This window comes from Anomaloglossus baeobatrachus, chromosome 1 (genome assembly GCF_048569485.1).
Source record: "Anomaloglossus baeobatrachus isolate aAnoBae1 chromosome 1, aAnoBae1.hap1, whole genome shotgun sequence".
Taxonomy (NCBI): Eukaryota; Metazoa; Chordata; class Amphibia; order Anura; family Aromobatidae; genus Anomaloglossus; species Anomaloglossus baeobatrachus.
Window position 1 is genome coordinate 262,581,096 of NC_134353.1, and position 14,176 is coordinate 262,595,271.

The 14,176-nt window shown below is 45.6% G+C and overlaps 1 protein-coding gene across 2 annotated transcripts in view; it reads right to left on the reverse strand.

Moving 5' to 3' along the window:
- ENPEP (glutamyl aminopeptidase) overlaps positions 1–14,176 on the reverse strand; it is a 148,723-nt gene that overhangs the window by 32,248 nt on the left and 102,299 nt on the right. The gene's annotated exons all lie outside the window — the stretch shown is intronic.

Sequence of the window (14,176 nt, forward strand, 5' to 3'; positions counted from 1 at the left end):
GTCACAGGCAAATCGCTGCCCGTGGCGCACAATATTGTTAGTCCCCGTCAAATGGACTTACCTGCCTAGTGACGTCGCTTTGGCTGGCGAACCGCTCCCTCAGAAAGTCACACGGCAGCCGTCCAATGGAAGTGGAGGGGCGGAGAGCAGCCGAAAGAAAGTGATGCCCACCTCATTGCCGGAGGATGCAGGTAAGCTGTTGTTCCTCATTCCTGGGGTGTCACATGTAGCAATGTGTGCTGCCTCAGGAGCGACGAACAACCTGCATCGAGCACCAGCACCGATATTTGAAATTAGAACGACGTGTCAACGATCAACGATAAGGTGAGTATTTTTGATCGTTAGCGGTCGTTCGTACGTTTCACACGCAATGACGTCGCTAACGAGGCCGGATGTGCGTCACGAATTCCGTGACCCCAACGACATCTCGTTAGCGATTTCGTTGCGTGTAAAGCGGCCTTAAGTGCAGCTGATGTCAGTGTTCCACATTCTCGGGACTCAAACTCATGTCATGACATAGTCTACACCGCTAGTTATGGTACAATTGTTTTCTCCCTGGTATAATTCTTCATAAAAGGCATATTGTACCAATAGATAGCAAACCATCTCTGTATGCCAGTGCCTAGCAGTGATAATATAATGTGCGATGTTTAGTTAGGAAGTTCTGCCTAGCAATAGACAACACGGTCAGAGACAGTTAAATATTGGGACTAACCCACCCTGGAAGGGGTCAAATGGAAGGGAAAGTAATGGCTCTTTCTAGAAGACTCAATGAAGACCTAGTGAGTGAGTGAAATTGATGGACATGTAGTCTGGCAGTCGTGAGGGTAAGTTTTGCCAGTGAGTAGTTTGTCACAAAAATACAAGGAAAGATGGAAGGCAAGATAGCATTATACCTCAAGTGTGAACAAAGACACAGGGTTTGACAAGCAATGAGACTAGAGATCGTTCGGAGGGCAAAACCCTAGCAGCAAGACCCCCTAACCATCAAAGTACCGGGTGATCTCTATTAGTGCAGGACTCTAATGGCCAGGCCCCTAAGTGTCAAGTTAGACCTTAACTAGTGTGGGAACGTCTTCAACCAACCAAGCAGTTTCCCGCTAAACATCCAGGAGGGTAAAGCTTTCCTCTGGTCATTATGGGACCCCTAAAGAGACTAAATATGGGACTGCAGGAAAGGTAGGTACAAATATTTCTGGACCTAACTGTATATACAGCGTGCAAAATAAGTATTGAACAAACACCTCAAAAATTTTCTAAGTAAATATATTTCTAAAGGAAGTGTAAATAACATAATTTCACCATAAACTGGCCACGACCAGGTGCTCTCAGCAAGGTTACAGACAGAAAAGTGAAAAGAATTATCAGAAGTGTTGCCAAGAGCCAAGGACCACCTATGGAGAGTTACAAAAAGACCTGAAATCAGCAAGTACAATTGTTAGATAAGACTCCATTGACGAACAAAAAGCAAGTTCAAGTACGTATAAAGTTTGCTCAACAATATTTAGACAAGCCTGTGAAATACTGGAAAATATATTGTCTGGCCAGATCAGACCAGAATTTAACTCTTTAGGCCACGTCTCACTAAGCGATATCGCTAGCGACATTGCTGCTGAGTCACGGTTTTTGTGAAGCAACAGCGATCTTGCTAGCGATGATCTGGCCCCTGCTGTGAGGTTGCCGGTCGTTGCTGAATGTCCTGGACCATTTTTTGGTCATTGCTCGCCCGCTATGAAGCACACATCGCTGTGTTTGACAGGGGAGCCAACGATCTGAATGTGCAGGGAGCCGGCTTCTGGCAGGCTGCGGTAAGCTGGTAACCAAGGTACATATCGGGTATCCAAGCAAGGTGCTTTGCTTAGTAACCCGATGTGTACCATGGTTACGTGTGCAGGGAGCCGGCTTCTGGCAGCTGCGGACGCTGGTAACCAAGGTACATATCGGGAATTCAAGCAAAGCGCTTTGCTTAGTAACCCGATTTGTACCATGGTTACGAAGCACAGCGTCGTTACACAGGTCGCTGGTAGCTGGTGGCTGATCTCTGATCGCTGTGGAGATCTGCCTGATTGACAGCTTACCAGCGACCATGTAGCGACATCCCTGCCAGGTCAGATCGCTGGTGGGATCGCTGGTTGCGTCGCTTAGTGTGACGGTACCCTTTGGATGCCATAATACACACCATGATTGGAGGATAATAGGCACTGCACTTAACCTCAAAAACACCATAACAACAGTGAAGTTTAGAGGTGGGAACATCATGATGTGGGTCTTTATTTTACTGGTAAACTTCATATAACTTAAGGATGGATGAAGGGACAAAGTCTGTCAGCCACCCCCTTAAACTCCCACCAGCCCATAGCATGATGTTTGGGGGAGAATGATGCCATGCCACGTACTCAACAGTTTAGTGAAGAGCAGCTCCCATTACACTCATAGCCAGCACACACATCATGCTATATATTCCTATCCAATGCTTTGATGTGGGCAGTACCAAGTGGGTGGAGGTGGGAGAAGTAAGCAGTCTCATCCAAACTCACTCCACTGTGCCCTGCACTACACTAAGCAATGAAGTGGAGAGTCACTCCTGCTACACTAAACTGCACTTTGACTGAGTAGACAACATGCTATTGAAACTCCATGTTGGTTTGTTCTGGGTATTTTGCACATTCACAGTAGCTGATGCCTTCGCATTACATCTATCATTACTAAAACTAGATTATTTTCGGTGGCATGGAGATTCACATATATAGATTGCAGTCGATGTCCTGGGACAAAAACTCCTTAAGTAGATGCACTTACTCTTACGGTTACTGTCCTGGCATGGGCTGTATACTAGTGTGCTATTATGTGAGTCCCAACGAAACCCAGCCCAGCGTTCCAGCACAGTCTGTGACAGTCATCTTCCCTTCTTGCAGTCCCTCATTCAGTACAGAGTGGAGTAAAGTTTGCACTTCCAAATGTCTAAAGGGAAACTGCTTGTGCCTTCGACTATGTTCTTGTTTCAATGCTACTCACACTCTGTGTCTCTCTCAGCACTTGAGGTTCACACTTTCTCACATTTTGTCTCCTCTCTTTTTCGTTTGTTGCCACAGACCACCATCTGTATGAGACTTTCACAACAGTCTTACTAGCCTTCACCTTTACTCATTGTGTCTTCACTGACTTCTCCAGAATGATTGTCACTTTCCCTTTCACTTGACCCCTCCCATGGTGGGCTAGTCCTAACATTTAACTGTTACTGACCCTACAGTCTGACAACTTGCTAAACAAGTGCTATGCAACATATAACCACACATAACCCTACATTACACATTATTAACACTACATATCACAGGTTATACTATAGATTACACAGGAGCACATTACAATACATATATTATCATCACAGTTCACATTACAAGACAACAAGAACGCAATTGGTATCTTCAGGGGTCGGAATGCGCCAGGAATTTTCTATAACCCTTATACTTGGGCAACGATTTTACAATTTTATGGGGCTAATAAGAATGTTCTTTGTGAAGCAGTTTCCCCACGAAATGCATGTATATAATACCCAACTTTTAGGCGGGTGTTTTCAAATAGCATAAAATATAATTTCTTTATTTCATCGCATAGACAAGCTCAGGATTAAAAAAGAAGAACACGTGGTCTACAGATGTTTTGGGCCTCTTAGGAAACATGAGTAGTGCGAGAAACAGCTGTAGGCCACATGCTGATTGTTTGTATTCCTGTGCTCATGCATGCATTGAAATAAAGAAAAATGCATTTCATCAGCGAGTGTTATATCCCTAACCATCACTGAGTAATACATTGTAATCACCAGTGTTTATCCAAATAATTAGCTACAGAAAATATTAACGAGCTGTGCCGACTTAGGTTTTTGTTGGATTTCATTTTCAAATCTGCTTTCAGAAAAATTAAATTAAGCAGTATCACATTTGAAATTGTTTGGAGGCAAATGTCGCACATAATAGAGATGAGCGAACCGGTCGTGGTTCGGCTCGAGTTCGGTTCGTCGAACGGAGGTCTCGTTCGAGTTCAGTTCGTCGAACGTTCGACGAACCGAACTCGAACCGCATAGGAAACAATGGCAGGCAATCACAAACACATAAAAACACCTAGAAAACACCCTCAAAGGTGTCCAAAAGGTGACAAACAACTCACAACACAACACAAACACATGGGAAAGTGACAAGGACATACTCATGCAAAAACAAAAGAGCTGGACAAGGAAAAAGAGGAGGAGACACAGATATAGGCATGGCATGCCCTTCTAAAATCATGTAAAACACCGCAAGGTGACTCCAAGCGGAGTCTCCCTTTTTTTCCAAAAATTGGGCCCCACACACACCCACCCCTTCAGTGGCAGCACTTGTGCCCCAGTTAAAAACTTCACAGCTAGATTTGCATCAAGCACATTCAAAAATACGCCATTCTTAACCGTCCCCAGGATGACACCGGGGTAGGTAGCAAAGTCTTTGCTAAACCATGACTTGTTCATCTTGGCTCCTTTTTAAAAACACGGCAAGCAAGGGTTACTCCAAGCGAAGTCTCCCTTTTTTCCAAAAATTGGGCCCCACACACACCCACCCCTTCAGTGGCAGCAGTTGTGCCCCAGTTGTACACTTCACAGGTAGATTTGCATCAAGCACATTCAAAAATACGCCATAATTAACCGTCCCCAGGATGACACCGGGGTAGGTAGCTAAGTCTTTCCTGATCCCAGCTCTGTTCATCTTGGCTCCTTTTTAAAAACACTGTAAGCAAGGGTTACTCCAAGCGGAGTCTCCCTTTTTTCCAAAAATTGGGCCCCACACACACCCACCCCTTCAGTGGCAGCAGTTGTGCCCCAGTTGTACACTTCACAGCTAGATTTGCATCAAGCACATTCAAAAATACGCCATTCTTAACCGTCCCCAGGATGACACCGGGGTAGGTAGCAAAGTCTTTGCTTAACCATGACTTGTTCATCTTGGCTCCTTTTTAAAAACATGGCAAGCAAGGGTTACTCCAAGCGGAGTCTCCATTTTTTCCAAAAATTGGGCCCCACACACACCCACCCCATCAGTGGCAGCAGTTGTGCCCCAGTTGTACACTTCACAGCTAGATTTGCATCAAGCACATTCAAAAATACGCCATTCTTAACCGTCCCCAGGATGACACCGGGGTAGGTAGCAAAGTCTTTGCTGAACCATGACTTGTTCATCTTGGCTCCTTTTTAAAAACACGGCAAGCAAGGGTTACTCCAAACGCAGTCTCCCTTTTTTCCAAAAATTGGGCCCCACACACACCCACCCCTTCAGTGGCAGCAGTTGTGCCCCAGTTGCACACTTCACAGCTAGATTTGCATCAAGCACATTCAAAAATACGCCATTCTTAACCGTCCCCAGGATGACACCGGGGTAGGTAGCTAAGTCTTTCCTGATCCCAGCTCTGTTCATGTTGGCTCCTTTTTAAAATCACTGTAAGCAAGGGTTACTCCAAGCGGAGTCTCCCTTTTTTCCAAAAATTGGGCCCCACACACACCCACCCCTTCAGTGGCAGCAGTTGTGCCCCAGTTGTACACTTCACAGCTAGATTTGCATCAAGCACATTCAAAAATACGCCATTCTTAACCGTCCCCAGGATGACACCGGGGTAGGTAGCAAAGTCTTTGCTGAACCATGACTTGTTCATCTTGGCTCCTTTTTAAAAACACGGCAAGCAAGGGTTACTCCAAGCGGAGTCTCCCTTTTTTCAAAAATTGGGCCCCACACACACCCACCCCTTCAGTGGCAGCAGTTGTGCCCCAGTTGTACACTTCACAGCTAGATTTGCATCAAGCACATTCAAAAATACGCCATTCTTAACCGTCCCCAGGATGACACCAGGGTAGGTAGCAAAGTCTTTGCTGAACCATGACTTGTTCATCTTGGCTCCTTTTAAAAAACACAGCAAACAAGGGTTACTCCAAGCGGAGTCTCCCTTTTTTTCCAAAAATTGGGCCACACAGACACTAACCCCTTCAGTGGCAGCACTTGTGCTCCAGTTGTACACTTCACAGCTAGATTTGCATCAAGCACATTCAAAAATACGCCATCCTTAACCGTCCCCAGGATGACACCGGGGTAGGTAGCAAAGTCTTTGCTGAACCATGACTTGTTCATCTTGGCTCCTTTTAAAAAACACAGCAAGCAAGGGTTACTCCAAGCGGAGTCTCCCTTTTTCCAAAAATTGGGCCACACAGACACCCCATCAGTGGCAGCACTTGTGCCCTAGTTGCAAACAGGATGTTTTGATTTGCATCAAACACATTCCAAATCCACAAGCATTTACTCTCCCCAGGATGACACAGGGGTAGTAAATTCCTTCTGGATCCATGACTTGTTCATTTTGATGAACGTTAGTCTGTCCACATTGTCACTGGACAGACGCGTGCGCTCATCTGTCAGCACACACCCAGCAGCACTGAAGACACGTTCAAAGACAACGCTAGCAGCTGGACACGACAAAATCTCCAAGGCGTAAGTTGAGAGCTCTGGCCATTTTTCAAGATTTGAAGCCCAAAATGAGCAAGGCTCCATTTGCAAAGTCATGGCATCAATGTTCATTTGGAGATACTCCTGTATCATCCTCTCCAGCCGTTGACTGTGTCAGACTTGTTGTCTCTGGTGGCCTTGCAAAGGAGGGTCTAAAAAAATTATGAAAAGATTCCATAAAATTGCTGTTACCAGCACCAGATACGGTGCTACTGGTACAGGTAGACTATTGAAGATGACGAGACCGTCCCATGTTTGTCAAGTTACAACTGGGAGATTCACTCCCTGCACCTGCACGGTTGTTTGGTGGAAAAGCCGAGCTAAGATCGAGTGACAGCTTCTGCTGATACTCCTGCATACGTGCGTCCCTTTCTTTGGCTGGAATTATGTCACAAAATTTGGACTTGTACCGGGGATCTAATAGTGTGGCAAGCCAGTAGTCATCATCACTTCTAATTTTGACAATACGAGGGTCATGTTGGAGGTAGTGCAGCAAGAAGGCGCTCATGTGTCTTGCGCAGCCATGCGGACCAAGTCCACGCTGTGTTTGTGGCATAGAGGTGCTAACCGTTCTTTCTTCCTCTGACATCTCCCCCCAACCTCTTTCAACAGAAATTTGACCAAGGTCTCCCTCATCCGCTGAGTCTTCCATGTCCATGGACAGTTCGTCCTCCATTTCTTCATGTTCTCTTGCACCTTCCTCAACATTTCGCCTGCTACCATGCGCCCTTTTTGATCCCTGTCCCCTATGGTCCCATGCCTGCTGCGTTGGTGATGATGAACGTCTGGACCTTGGTGATGTTGTTGTGTCTTGCGCATATGAATCCTCCTGTAGTTCCTCCCCTTCCTGTTGTCTCACCCCCTGACTCCGAATAGTGTTTAGCGTGTGCTCCAGCATGTAAATGACTGGAATTGTCATGCTGATAATGGCATTGTCAGCGCTAAACATATTCGTCGCCATGTCGAAACTGTGCAGAAGGGTGCATAGGTCCTTGATCTGAGACCACTCCATCAGGGTGATCTGCCCCACCTCTGCATCTCGTTGGCCCAGGCTATACGTCATGACGTATTGCACCAGGGCTCGGCGGTGCTGCCACAGTCGCTGTGACATGTGGAGAGTCGAATTCCAGCGTGTCGGCACATCGCATTTCAGGAGATGAACCGGCAGGCTGAAAGACTTCTGGAGCGATGCAAGTCGCTCAGCTGCGGCGGTTGAACGGCGGAAGTGAGCAGACAGTTTTCGTGCCCTGGTCAGAAGGCCATCTAGGCCGGGATAGTGTGTTTAAAATTGCTGGACAACAAGGTTCAACACATGAGCCATACAAGACACGTGTGTCACCTTGCCCAGGCGAAGGGCCGCACCCAGGTTTGCAGCATTGTCGCACACGGCCTTACCAGGCTGCAGGTTGAGTGGAGACAACCATTTATTAAACTCAGTCTCCAGAGCTGCCCACAACTCAGCCGCTGTGTGACTCCTATTTCCAAGACATGTCAAGCTAAAGACCGCCTGATGCCGTTGCGCTCTGCTGCCAGCATAGTAATGAGGGGTGCGTGATTCCTTCTGCGCAGTGAGAACGCTGGTGGCCTGAGCAGGCAGGCTTGGGGCAGAGGTGGAGGACCCAGATGAGGTGGAGGAGGCAGAAGCAGTGGCCGAACTTGGACAGACAGAGGATTGACACACAAGTCGTGGGGACGGTAAGACTTGTGCAGCAGACCCTTCACCATCTATCACCATAGTTACCCAGTGCCCAGTCAGCGACATGTAACGTCCCTGTCAATGCTTACTGGTCCAAGTATCGGTGGTGAAATGCACCCGTTGACACACAGAGTTTCTCAAGGAAGCGGTGATGTTGTGTGCGACATGCTGGTGTAGCGCTGACACACCTTTCTTAGAGAAGTAGTGGCGACTGGGCATCTGGTACTGGGGCACAGCGACAGACATAAGGTCTCTAAAATCCTGTGTGCCCACCAGGCGGAAAGGCAGCATTTCGGTAGCCAAGAGCTTACAGAGGGATAAAGTCAACCTCTTAGCTTTGTCATGGGTCGCAGGAAATGGCCTTTTATTTGTCCACATCTGAGGGACAGAGATCTGGCTGCTGTGTGTAGACGGTGTTGAGTAGGGTGTCCCTGGAAAAATGCAGCTTTGTGAGGAAAGTGCAGGCGTAGACATGATGTTGCCTTTATCCAATTTTGGTGCTATCGATGTCTGAGAGAGCTGTACACACGTACTGGTTTCCCCTTCCAAACCAACTGACGACCTACCAAGCAAACTGCCTGTTGCGGTTACAGTGGTGGAAGTTGTGCGTGGAAAACCAGGTGTGACAGCTGTCCCCACAGTCCTAGAAGATGAAGAGCGCGCGGATGCACTAGAAGGGGCAGGCGGTGGATGGTTCGCTCCGCTAGGCCGCATTGCAGCACGGTGAGCTTCCCACCGGGACAAATGATATTTATTCATGTGATGATTCATGGAAGAAGTTATCAAACTGCTGAGGTTTTGCCCTCTACTAACAGAATCATGACAAATTTTACAGATCACATAATTTGGGCGATCTTTTGCTATGTCAAAAAAGGACCAGGCTAAGCAAGGCTTAGAGGGCATGCGACCTGCTGATTCACCCCGACTAGTGCTCAGAGGCAGAGTGGTGGCTGAGGATGCAGTTGTAGACGTGCCACCAGTACTCATACTCTGTCCAGGAAGGCGCAAGGTAACTTCGTCGTCAGTTGCATCCTCCTCCACCATCTCTGTTGACCTCCTCGAGGGCCTGACTGTGGGTTGACAGTAGGTGGGATCTAGAACTTCCTCATCAATTGTTGTGTTTGCACTCCCCTCACCCTCAGACCGAGCCTCTTCTTGCCTTGACCGAATATTTAAGTTGTCATCCCAATCTGGTATCTGAGTCTCATCGTCTTCAGTATGTTCCTCATTGTCTATAATAACAGGTTTTACAGTTTGTGAAAAAGGGTCAACATTATGCTCAGAAACGTGGTCATCACGGCCTGAATCAGAGTCACAAAGGTTCTGGGCATCACTGCAGACCATTTCCTGGTCTGTACTCCCCTGTATCTTGGGAGCAGACCTCTGATTCCCAGGCTATAGTGTGACTGAACAGCTCTGCAGACTCAGCCATCTCAGTTCCACCATACTGTGCAGGGCGGATGGAGACTTCAGAGCTGGGAGAAAGCAAGTTTGATTGGGATGACAACTCAGAGGACTGGTGTTTTTTGGATGCGGTAGTTGAGGTGGAGGAGAGGGCACTTGTTGGACCACTTGAGATCCATTCAAGCATTTTCCTTTTTTGGCCATCATCTACCTTTGTTCCAGTTGTTCGTGTCCGTAAAAAAGGGAGCACATCGGATTGTCCACGGTAAGTAGTAGACATCTTACTTTTGCTGGAAGATGGTCTATCTTCAGCAGATGTTAATGGAGCTTTGCCACCTTCCCCACGGACAAAACCTTTTTTGCCTTTTCCACCACGCCTCTTCCCCTTTGCACCAGCATCTGTCATTTTGCCACTCATTTTGATTGCGACAAAATTGTGCACTTAAAATGTGGTAGTAAAAATTGAGAGGTGGTGTAGATTTCAGCGGTGGTCTAGCTTTATTAACAGCAGAATAAACAACAATAATTATCCCTGACAATGCAACTACGGCCCTTAACTTGGCAGTAGTGTTTGCTAGTATAATGGCTTAGTAACAATGAGTTTGAGTGTGCAATGCAGGCAGACGTGCTGCAAATATCTTTGCACTAGTGGGACAACACAGAAGTCCAACAGCCACTTTTATGATGCCACTAAGTTCACTCAGTGTTTGCTAGTATAATGGCTTAGTAACAATGAGTTTGAGTGTGCAATGCAGGTAGACGTGCTGCAAATATCTTTGCACTAGTGGGACAATACAGAAGACCAACAGCCACTTTTATGATGCCACTAAGTTCACTCAGTGTTTGCTAGTATAATGGCTTAGTAACAATGAGTTTGAGTGTGCAATGCAGGCAGACGTGCTGCAAATATCTTTGCACTAGTGGGACAATACAGAAGTCCAACAGCCACATTTAGGATGCCACTAAGTTCACTCAGTGTTTGCTAGTATAATGGCTTAGTAACAATGAGTTTGAGTGTGCAATGCAGGCAGACGTGCTGCAAATATCTTTGCACTAGTGGGACAATACAGAAGTCCAACAGCCACTTTTATGATGCCACTAAGTTCACTCAGTGTTTGCTAGTATAATGGCTTAGTAACAATGAGTTTGAGTGTGCAATGCAGGTAGACCTGCTGCAAATATCTTTGCACTAGTGGGACAATACAGAAGTCCAACAGCCACGTTTAGGATGCCACTAAGTTCACTCAGTGTTTGCTAGTATAATGGCTTAGTAACAATGAGTTTGAGTGTGCAATGCAGGTAGACGTGCTGCAAATATCTTTGCACTAGTGGGACAATACATAAGTCCAACAGCCACTTTTAGGATGCCACTAAGTTCACTCAGTGTTTGCTAGTATAATGGCTTAGTAACAATGAGTTTGAGTGTGCAATGCAGGCAGACGTGCTACAAATATCTTTGCACTAGTGGGACACTTATGGAAGTCCAACAGCCACTTTTATGATGCCACTAAGTTCACTCAGTCTTTGCTAGTATAATGGCTTAGTAACAATGAGTTTGAGTGAACAATGCAGGCAGACGTGCTGCAAATATCTTTGCACTAGTTGGACAATACAGAAGTCCAACAGCCACGTTTAGGATGCCACTAAGTTCACTCAGTGTTTGCTAGTATAATGGCTTAGTAACAATGAGTTTGAGTGTGCAATGCAGGTAGACGTGCTGCAAATATCTTTGCACTAGTGGGACAATACAGAAGTCCAACAGCCACGTTTAGGATGACACTAAGTTCACTCAGTGTTTGCTAGTATAATGGCTTAGTAACAATGAGTTTGAGTGTGCAATGCAGGCAGACGTGCTGCAAATATCTTTGCACTAGTGGGACACTAAAGGAAGTCCAACAGCCACTTTTATGATGCCACTAAGTTCACTCAGTGTTTGCTAATATAATGGCTTAGTAACAATGAGTTTGAGTGTGCAATGCAGGCAGACGTGCTGCAAATATCTTTGCACTAGTGGGACAATACAGAAGTCCAACAGCCACTTTTATGATGCCACTAAGTTCACTCAGTGTTTGCTAGTATAATGGCTTAGTAACAATAAGTTTGAGTGTGCAATGCAGGTAGACGTGCTGCAAATATCTTTGCACTAGTGGGACAATACAGAAGTCCAACAGCCACTTTTAGGATGCCACTAAGTTTCCTCAGTGTTTGCTAGTATAATGGCTTAGTAACAATGAGTTTGAGTGTGCAATGCAGGTTGACGTGCTGCAAATAACTTTGCACTAGTGGGACAATACAGAAGTCCAACAGCCACGTTTAGGATGCCACTAAGTTCACTCAGTGTTTGCTAGTATAATGGCTTAGTAACAATGAGTTTGAGTGTGCAATGCAGGTAGACGTGCTGCAAATATCTTTGCACTAGTGGGACACTAATGGAAGTCCAACAGCCACTTTTATGATGCCACTAAGTTCACTCAGTGTTTGCTAGTATAATGGCTTAGTAACAATGAGTTTGAGTGTGCAATGCAGGTAGACGTGCTGCAAATATCTTTGCACTAGTGGGACACTAAAGGAAGACCAACAGCCACTTTTATGATGCCATTAAGTTCACTCAGTGTTTGCTAATATAATGGCTTAGTAACAATGAGTTTGAGTGTGCAATGCAGGTAGACGTGCTGCAAATATCTTTGCACTAGTGGGACAATACAGAAGTCCAACAGCCACGTTTAGGATGCCACTAAGTTCACTCAGTGTTTGCTAGTATACTGGCTTAGTAACAATGAGTTTGAGTGTGCAATGCAGGCAGACGTGCTGCAAATATCTTTGCACTAGTGGGACAATACAGAAGTCCAAAAGCCACTTTTATGATGCCACTAAGTTCACTCAGTGTTTGCTAGTATAATGGCTTAGTAACAATGAGTTTGAGTGTGCAATGCAGGTAGTTGTGCTGCAAATATCTTTGCACTAGTGGGACAATACAGAAGTCCAACAGCCACGTTTAGGATGCCACTAAGTTCACTCAGTGTTTGCTAGTATAATGGCTTAGTAACAATGAGTTTGAGTGTGCAATGCAGGCAGACGTGCTGCAAATATCTTTGCACTAGTGGGACACTAATGGAAGTCCAACAGCCACTTTTATGATGCCACTAAGTTCACTCAGTGTTTGCTAGTATAGTGGCTTAGTAACAATGAGTTTGAGTGTGCAATGCAGGCAGACGTGCTGCAAATATCTTTGCACTAGTGGGACAATACAGAAGTCCAACAGCCACTTTTATGATGCCACTAAGTTCACTCAGTGTTTGCTAGTATAGTGGCTTAGTAACAATGAGTTTGAGTGTGCAATGCAGGTTGACGTGCTGCAAATATCTTTGCACTAGTGGGACAATATAGAAGTCCAACAGCCACTTTTATGATGCCACTAAGTTCACTCAGTGTTTGCTGGTATAATGGCTTAGTAACAATGAGTTTGAGTGTGCAATGCAGGCAGATGTGCTGCAAATATCTTTGCACTAGTGGGACAATACAGAAATACAACAGCCACGTTTAGAATGCCACTAAGTTCACTTAGTGTTTGCTAGTATAATGGCTTAGTAACAATGAGTTTGAGTGTGCAATGCAGGTAGACGTGCTGCAAATATCTTTGCACTAGTGGGACAATACAGAAGTCCAACAGCCACGTTTAGGATGCCACTAAGTTCACTCAGTGTTTGCTAGTATAATGGCTTAGTAACAATGAGTTTGAGTGTGCAATGCAGGCAGACGTGCTTCAAATATCTTTGCACTAGTGGGACAATACAGAAGTCCAACAGCCACTTTTATGATGCCACTAAGTTCACTCAGTGTTTGCTAGTATAATGGCTTAGTAACAATGAGTTTGAGTGTGCAATGCAGGTAGTTGTGCTGCAAATATCTTTGCACTAGTGGGACAATACAGAAGATCAACAGCCACGTTTAGGATGCCACTAAGTTTACTCAGTGTTTGCTAGTATAATGGCTTAGTAACAATGAGTTTGAGTGTGCAATGCAGGCAGACGTGCTGCAAATATCTTTGCACTAGTGGGACAATACAGAAGTCCAATAGCCACGTTTAGGATGCCACTAAGTTCACTCAGTGTTTGCTAGTATAATGGCTTAGTAACAATGAGTTTGAGTGTGCAATGCAGGTAGACGTGCTGCAAATATCTTTGCTCTAGTGGGACACTAATGGAAGTCCAACAGCCACTTTTATGATGCCACTAAGTTCACTCAGTGTTTGCTAGTATAGTGGCTTAGTAACAATGAGTTTGAGTGTGCAATGCAGGTTGACGTGCTGCAAATATCTTTGCACTAGTGGGACAATACAGAAGTCCAACAGCCACTTTTATGATGCCACTAGGTACACTCAGTGTTTGCTGGTATAATGGCTTAGTAACAATGAGTTTGAGTGTGCAATGCAGGCAGACGTGCTGCAAATATCTTTGCACTAGTGGGACAATACAGAAGTACAACAGCCACGTTTAGGATGCCACTAAGTTCACTCAGTGTTTGCTAGTATAATGGCTTAGTAACAATGAGTTTGAGT